Source organism: Adiantum capillus-veneris, chromosome 4 (assembly GCF_014529385.1).
Source record: "Adiantum capillus-veneris isolate H3 chromosome 4, ASM1452938v2, whole genome shotgun sequence".
Lineage (NCBI taxonomy): Eukaryota > Viridiplantae > Streptophyta > Polypodiopsida > Polypodiales > Pteridaceae > Adiantum > Adiantum capillus-veneris.
The window spans coordinates 19,462,220-19,470,519 of NC_140934.1; the positions used below are offsets into that span (position 1 = coordinate 19,462,220).

General features: G+C 46.7%; 1 pseudogene; it reads right to left on the reverse strand.

Moving 5' to 3' along the window:
• LOC147458818 (uncharacterized) overlaps positions 1–8,300 on the reverse strand; it is a 79,137-nt pseudogene that overhangs the window by 67,960 nt on the left and 2,877 nt on the right.

Sequence of the window (8,300 nt, forward strand, 5' to 3'; positions counted from 1 at the left end):
TCATTCTCTTCACTCCATGAGAAGACATCCCTATGCGTGAGTTTTTGTAGGGGAAGGACCACTTGAGATAGCAAGTGAATGAACCTGCTTAAGTATCTTACCTTCTGAAGGAAAGAAACCAGCTGCTTAGTGGTGGTGGGTGATGACAAAGATACTAGGGCTTGAATCTTGCTAGGGTCAGCATCAATCCCTTTTGCTAAAATTACATGGCCAAGGACAGTGAATTTGCTTTCAGCAATGTGACACTGATCCACGTTGAGCTGGCCACCCAAGGTTTCCAGCCTGGTTAAGCCATCATAGACTTTGCTTAAATGAAGGGCTCGTGAACTATAGATGCAAAAATCATCTATGAAAACCCGTATTGATGTTCCAAAGTAGGGTTGGAAAACAAAGGTCACATAGCACTGAAATGTGGCCGGGGCGTTAGTGAGGCCAAACGGCATCACTCTGTAAGCAAAGCATCCCCAAGGTGTGATGAAGGTTTCTTCTTCTGATCTTCTTCCGCAATGCTAATCTGGAAGTATCCTGAGTAGCCATCGCACACTGTGTATCGTTCATGAACCGCCACTTCATTGAGTATTTCATCCTTGAATGGGAGGGGAAAGTGATCCCTCTTCGTGGCTGCATTGAGAGGTTTATAATCCACACAGACTCTCCACTTACCATTTTTCTTTTGGTGTGACTACTACTGGGGAGACCCACTCTGAGTCTTCGACAGGGTAGATGAAACCTGCTTGTAGCAAACTTCTCACCTCCTTAAGTAGTGCCTCTTGTTGGATTACTCCAAGTCTTCTGAGCTTTTGCACTACGGGTTTACTGCCTTCCTTGAGTTTTATGTGGTGTTGCACTACTGTAATTCCTGTGATCTTATCATAGCCATCAATGAACAAAGTAGTGAAGTTACCTAGCATGGAGATATACTCCTTCTTTTCTTCATCTGTTAACTCCTTTGAGAGCATTTTTTGTAACTTACCTACATTCTCCAAGGACTGCGTACTTGATGATTCCTCTTGGTTTGTCGGGGGTGTTTCAAAATGTGTCAATATTTTCGGGTCTTTAAGAATGACCCCCATCACTTCGATGCTACTGTCACTTCCGTCGGTGGTGGTTGTCTCTTCTCCTGAGGTAGACAAATAGTCGCTGGTGGACTCATCTTCTGAAGCCTCTAAGATCATGTTCCGCTACTTCCCAGTCTTTATGTCGTAGAATATGGACTTTCCTTTAGCGTCCTTCATCTAAATCATTCCGGTGCTCCAATCTTGTTTAGCCTCCATAGCCATAAGCCAAGGCCTCCCAAGAATGATGGGGTAGCCCTCCCCTTTGTGTGGCATGACGAAGATGTCTACCTCCACTTCTGTATTGAATGCTTTTACTTTGACCGCATTCACAATGCCTATGCATTTTACTCTTACATTATTTGCCATTTTGGCTCGGCAGGGTGCCGGCCTACTTACCTCTAGACCTAGATGGTGCATCATCTTTTCACTCACGACGCATATTTGCGCGCCACCATCTATGTAGACGTTTGAGATTCGTTGCCCCTTGATGTGAGCATCCATGGTTGGTAGGATGTCATCGAGATCCCTTCCAGAGATAGCCCCAGCTATCCTGGGTCTTGATTTCCTGGTACTTATCATTTTTGTCCATTGCCTCCTCATTCTTGGTGCAAGGTGGAGTAGTTGGGGCCAAGTTATCTTCGGGCCCTGGATTAACACATCCTGAACTAAGTCATAGGGTTTTGCATACTCACCTAGTGAGAAGTCCACGATGTCTATTTTTCATTGTGGTTTAGTTGCTTGCTTGTTAGACTCGGCCTTCCCTTTCATCTTATTCTCTTTGAGAGGCTTTCTCGTGCCTGGCACGCTTCACTCCCATAGCATCCACTTCTTCTACCTTTGCTTTCCCTTTGTGCTTCTCTCGAACTGATTCTTCTACCTTTGCCTTCCCTTTAGCCTCCAAGCTAATAACACTCAGCGCTTGGTTCACAGCAGGTGGTGGGGGTAGTGGTGGAATGAGAGGTTGGGGTGGTGGTTGTTGTTGTATAGGTGGTCAAAGGATTTGGACCGGTGGGATCGGCCCTGGTTGCCTAGGTGGTGGTGGTCTTGCTCTTGGTGGAGAGATCTGATTCTGTCTCCCACCTTTATTGAAATTCTGCTTCCTTGGATGTGGGCAATAGTACATACCATGGATATCTTCCCCGCAATTGTAACAGTGGTACTCCTGGTTCTGCCTTCGTTTTCCTCTTCCTTGTTCTCGATTCCTATTAGGTGCATGCCCTTGCTGCACTAGATGCACAGATAAACTCTCTAGTTGGGTGGTGATGTAACTCAGCAGGTCTTGCTGCTCTTCTGATGCCTCTTGCGGTTGGGTTCTATGATTAGGTGTTGCAGTCACTGGGGTTGGTCGGACCGAGCTTGTTTCCTCTGACTCGTTTACCCTTACTTGCATGCGCAGCTTCTTGTCTTTAAGGTGGGCTACTTTGACTGCCAACTCATATGTTGCAGGAAACCTTCCCTTCACCTTCTCTCTAATTGGCGACCGTAGACCAGCAATGAAATGGTCCTTCTTTAGGAAATTAGGCGCTCCTTCGCCTTCCTTCAGTGAGGCAACCCATCTCTCCCATAAGTCCACAAATTTGGACTCGTAGGTGGCATACTCTAGCAGACCTCCGTGCTTCAATTCCGTCAGTAGTAGCTGCCATAGCTTCTCCGAGGTTGTGCCTCCACCAAACCTCTTTACAAAAGCAGCTCTTAACACTTCCCATGCATTCTTGGTAGCCTGGGGCAATGCATTATACCAAGACTTGGCCTCTACTTTCATCAGCAGAGGAAAAATTTGAAGTCGTGAAGCGTCGTCATCTTTATTAAACACGACACAAGCAATGTCGAAATCATCCAAAAAGTCGGTGGTGAGATCTTCTCCCTTCTTTCCACTGAACGTGGGGAAAGAAACACTTGCCATGGTAGTGACTCAAGAAATTACAAACCTTTTTTCTCTTTTTTTAAAAAAGATTAATACATTAATGATAGTAGCAGCTCATAATGGCTTTTTACAGGATTGGGTGGATGGGTTAAAACAAGATAAAAGATAGAAACTTAAAGGAATGATGGTAATCCAATATGGAGAGAATGATAGGGTTTGGGGAATTGAGGATTTCTCCTAGTACCGCCGCACCGAATAGGTATACGATATTCTGTTGGTAGAAGACTTTCCTATCTACATAGATATTCACATGCATATGCTGCAGGAATCTGAATGGGAATGTTGTCGGCCCGTTTTCCATTATGCGCAGAGGGTGGAATACTTACTTATACTCTTACCGTGCCAGTGTTGATGAGTCGGCACATCCACAAGAGGTCGTCGCCTTTCATGGGCTCTACCTTTCTTCGTCGCTCAGTACGTACGGGGTGATGGCGATGCGTCTGACCACTCCCAGCCTCTTGGCTAGTAGCAATTGCAAGTAATTTCCGTAGTCGACGTGTGGCATGAATTCTACTCCATTCAGTTGCAACTCGTCCCCAACCCACTGGGTTTCACCCGTGGTAGAGAGCTTCTTCAGGATAAGTTGTACAGGGAGAGGAGGAAGATCCTCTACCCATCTTCCAAAACAGCGAGATCAGTAGCCGAACCACTCTTCCCTAGGACATGGGAATCTTCTTACCACTTCTTCTTTAGGATTGTCGAAGTGTATTGGTAGCACTCGCATGCGTCATGCAAATCGGTAGGCGACCTTCCGCCGCTTAGCTTCGGATGACTTCCTCTTTGGCAAGCTGGGTACAACCCGGATTTCTAAGCTTGAAGCACTTGCTTGGCCAGATGATTCTCCCTTCGGGGTCATGTGTTTCTAGACTGGCTTATCTTTTCCTTACCTTTGGCTCGAGCAACCCCTTTCGACCACTTTGGAGTAAAGGTTAAAACTTTGACTGCAGTTTCCTTAGGGAAAAGAGGCCTCACCATTTTCTTTGATGTGAATGACTTCTTCTCGATGAATGTTGATGTAGATGATTTCAGCCCTTTCGCTGCCTTCGTTGCTGGCACTCATTGACAGTGTGTCTTGGTTGACAACAGTGATGGCACTTCACCGAAATCCTACCTGGTGCTCTCAATTTGTGGTTAGAACGAGCAACACGAGATGGAGAATTTACCTCTTGAATACTGATGACACCGTAGCGTGGCAGCAGTACTTCAATGAAGGCGGCTAGTGCCTCCTTAGTCTCCTCTTCTTCCATTCTCAGTTTGAAAATTCCTCAGCCATTCGTCCATGATTGATGGCGTGCGTCACTTTCAGCATTGTAAACTGAAGGTCTGGAGTTCGATCCTCAGTGGGCGTACAAAATGACGGGAGAAAAGCGAACCCCGAACCAAGACGGCCTCTAAAACTTCGGGGACCGAATGGTGCCCCTCGAGCCTGTCACAGTAAAGCGAACATGGGGCACCACCTAGCTTTGGGCGGCTAGGACGCAGACCACGATGATATGAACACCGCAAACTTACACACAATGTGTGTGTGTGTGTGTGTGTGTGTGTGTGTGTGTGTGTGTGTGTGTGTGTGTGAGAGAGAGAGAGAGAGAGAGAGATTGACAAATGATGAAAACCCTCGGGGGTGTGAGGGAGAATTATTTCAGCAGTATTTACAAATGACCTTTTTACAGCGAGGTGGCACACCGTGGTGATAGAGAGGTAGGGAGAAAAGATGGGGCAAACTACTTGGTGCGTTCTCTAAGACGACTCAATGATTGTGAAGCTTGCAACCAAGAGCGTGTGTACGTGTGTGCATCGACCATTGGAGTCGAGAGGTGGACGTGGCTCCCTTCGCATAGTGCAAATCCCAAGGCAAACCAACACACAAGCCCCCTTCCCATGATGCCAATAGTGTCAACTCTTCCCACTACACTTTACCAAGTGCTGACCTCTCATGAACTGCCTCCCCCCAATAGTGACCTCTCAGTGCCAATTTATAGGTGTTGGCTGCTTGGATTATGGTAATCTTGGTGTGATTAAGGTAAGCTAATCGGGGAGACAAAGCAAGCGGTGGGCCCGGTGTGGTTGACCATTGCTTTGTTTTGGGAGGTTATTAAAAAAATGAGAATCTCTAGGTGGGCCTTTGTGACCATTACCTACAGAGAGGGAACTTACAAAGTGGGAATTTTACAAGGCTTGGGTGAAAACTGAAGAAATGATTAACATAACCTACAAATTACTAAAAATGGTGTCGTGGTTGCGTAATTCCGGAAAATGGTGTGTTACTGGTGCATCAGTGTAGCGCGTACTTCTTTTTGGGATCCGTCAGGGCATGCCTTTGGCGCATTTCTCCTTTTTGTTGTTGGCGGCGCGTGCTTTGGGTGTTCTCCTTCTTTTGTCAATGACGATGGCGTAGGATCTTCTTCTTTTTTTTGTATTTTTTTTTAGTGCGTGCGTATACACGTGTCGTGTGTATATATGGATGCGTGAGTATGTATAAGGAAGCGGGTGTGTGCGCGAGCGTGCGTGGGAACGGGGGTGTCGTGTGTATATAATGTATATATATATATATATATATATTATTATTTTAAGTTTTTTTTCGGTGGTTTTTGGCAGCACAGTGGGCGACGCAGAGATGGGGGGGTGAGGATGGTGTGGGGGGGGGGGGAGATGGTGTGTGTGTGTGTATGTGTGTGTGTGTGTGTGTGTGTGTGTGTGTGTGTGTGTGTGTGTGTGTGTGTGTGGTGTGTGTGTGTGTCAAGCGGCACAGCATGGGCTGTGTGTGCAGAGAGCGTGTGTGGCGGGAGTGGAGCCGGCCGCCTGTGGGCGAGACACACACAGAGAGAGAGAGAGAGAGAGAGAGAGAGAGAGAGAGAGAGAGAGAGAGAGAGAGAGAGAGAGAGAGAGAGAGAGAGAGAGAGAGAGAGAGAGAGAGTGGAGGGGGGGGGGGGGGGGGGAGATGGTGAGGGAGGGAGAGGGGATAGGGTTGGGGGGGTGTGAATGGGGTGAAGGCGGGCTGGTGGGGATGCGCATGAGGCCCGGGAGGGGGGGGGAGTACGATAGCGGCGCGACAAGAGACAGAGTGGGGGGGGGGGGGGGGGGGGGGGGGGGGGAGCTTGGTCAACGAGGGAGAGAAAGAGATTAATGCCAAGGGGTGGTTCCCACCAAGGGAGAGAGGGGGATAGGGAGGGTAAAGATAGGGGTTGTGAGGGGGGGAGGAGTGGAGGTGTGAGAGATAGAGGGAGGGAGAGGTGGTGCTTTCCTTAAGGCCTGCCATGGCTGCTTCCGAGAGAGAGAGAGAGAGAGAGAGAGAGAGAGAGAGAGAGAGAGAGAGAGAGAGAGAGAGCTAAGGCTAGGTGTGGATAGGGAGGGTAGAGATAGGGGTATATTTTAGCGGGGCCGGGCAGTAAGAGACAGAGAGATCGTCTTATGGTGATAATGGAGGGGTGTGGCCAAACTGGCGGTGCCCCACTGGTGGTTAACCTTTGGGGGGGGGGGGGGGTATTGTGGGTGGTATATGGCCTTTTTTTGTTTTTTTTTTCTTCTTTCTTTCTTTTGGTAACAAACCCCTTCTTCCTTAGGGTATGGTTCTCACGGTTATGGTTTCGAAAGCCGGCCATCAGAATCATATTAGGAGGGATACATAATTCCCATTTCACACTACTCAAGGAAGAAAGACACTTACCATTACGTAGATGTTGTAATTCTTCCATTGACTCTTGTCTATCTAGCAATAGTACATGTCGACCCGTTCGCAGCCCTGGACGTGCAAGAAGACCGCAACCAACATACATTTGTAATACTACATTACCCTCCTCTGTATAGAAAGATAGTAGCTTCTCGTGTAAAGTTGGACTTCTCTCCATGCCCCCTTGTAGAGATATCATCATTCTAAATGCATGTCTAGAAAATTAGATCAGCAAATACAATGGAGGTGAACTTGTTGAAAACTCATGGCACACCTCACCAAGGAGAGCCATCCGTTTTGAGTTGCCAATGACTAGCGTTGTAGTAATCATAGATGACATCCGAATCAGGATTTTGATTCAATCTGTAGGCACCAATTTTGCGGAATACAACGATTTCCAAGCATCGCATATGTGGGACTTAAGAGTCATAATGAGGACACACTCTATCACACACTAATTTTCCAAACAAAGCAAGTAGTTTTACCTACCGCAACACCACCATGAAGGCTGAATGGAGTAGCACACATGACGATAGTTGTATGGTCAAGATAGTACCCATTTCAATTTTCTAAGCTCACTAATGCCCATGCATGTTCTCGACCACATAACAACACCAGATTTCTCTTCTCATCAAGATACTCCTTGGCAATACCAAAGACCTTCTGGATTCGATTGAGCTCGAAATGGTTCCATTTGGGGATACTAGGGAATGTTATCTCGATGACGCTTGTGTTGGTTGGGAGATGACAAAATATTTCATTGCAACCTGCATTTGTTGTCCCGCCTCACACCCGAAAGATTCGCCTAGCTACTATAGCAATATTTGTGAGTAGGGCACCTACATCTCTCTTGCTTGTCTCGTCAGCTGCTCCCATAGGATCAATAGCTAGAACCGTAGGATTTGATTTTAAAGAAATGAATATCCACTTAGTAAGGTGAGACAGTAATACCAGGAGTACCTTAGGTTGTTAGCATACCGGAGCTATGTGCCATTGGATTCTACACTTCATCGTGAGGTGGAGTGTTGCATTGCACCATGACATTTGGATATAACAAACAAGTAAGTGACTGTATTTTATATACTTAAAGATATCTTCTCTTTGTTCCTAGACACCTGCTCACCTCCAACAAGAAGAGCAGGATCTCCACGGTGACCAGCCTCTGCTACAGTAGACAATATTGTTGAAACTTTGGTTATTGTGTCATTCGCATCATCTGTATACACCCACTACAATAAATACCTTGCTTACTGCGCAACATATACCACAATCAATCATTCTATACTTACGAGGTAGGCCGATTATTGTTGGCATTTCCTTAGAGCGTATGGCATCTTGCAATCCTTCACTTTTAGTGGACGCATGGGGGTGTACATGAGCAGGCCCTATATTAATCCCAATCTCTGTGCACCGTCTTTGTGCTTTCTCATGTGCCTCGTCATGCAGAGGAAGAACATGAAGCTCTGAAGTGGTATGAGATGTTGTGTTCAGGCTCTGGGACATGACTATGAGCTTCTAATGGCAATGGTTCTTGTTGTTGTTGGGGAGGTAATGAGGAGTATTTGGATGGTTCAGACTCTTGATGTGTTGTGGAACTATTAGGAGCTTGAATGTTCCCATGTACACCCGCAGATTCTATGGGTACATGGGT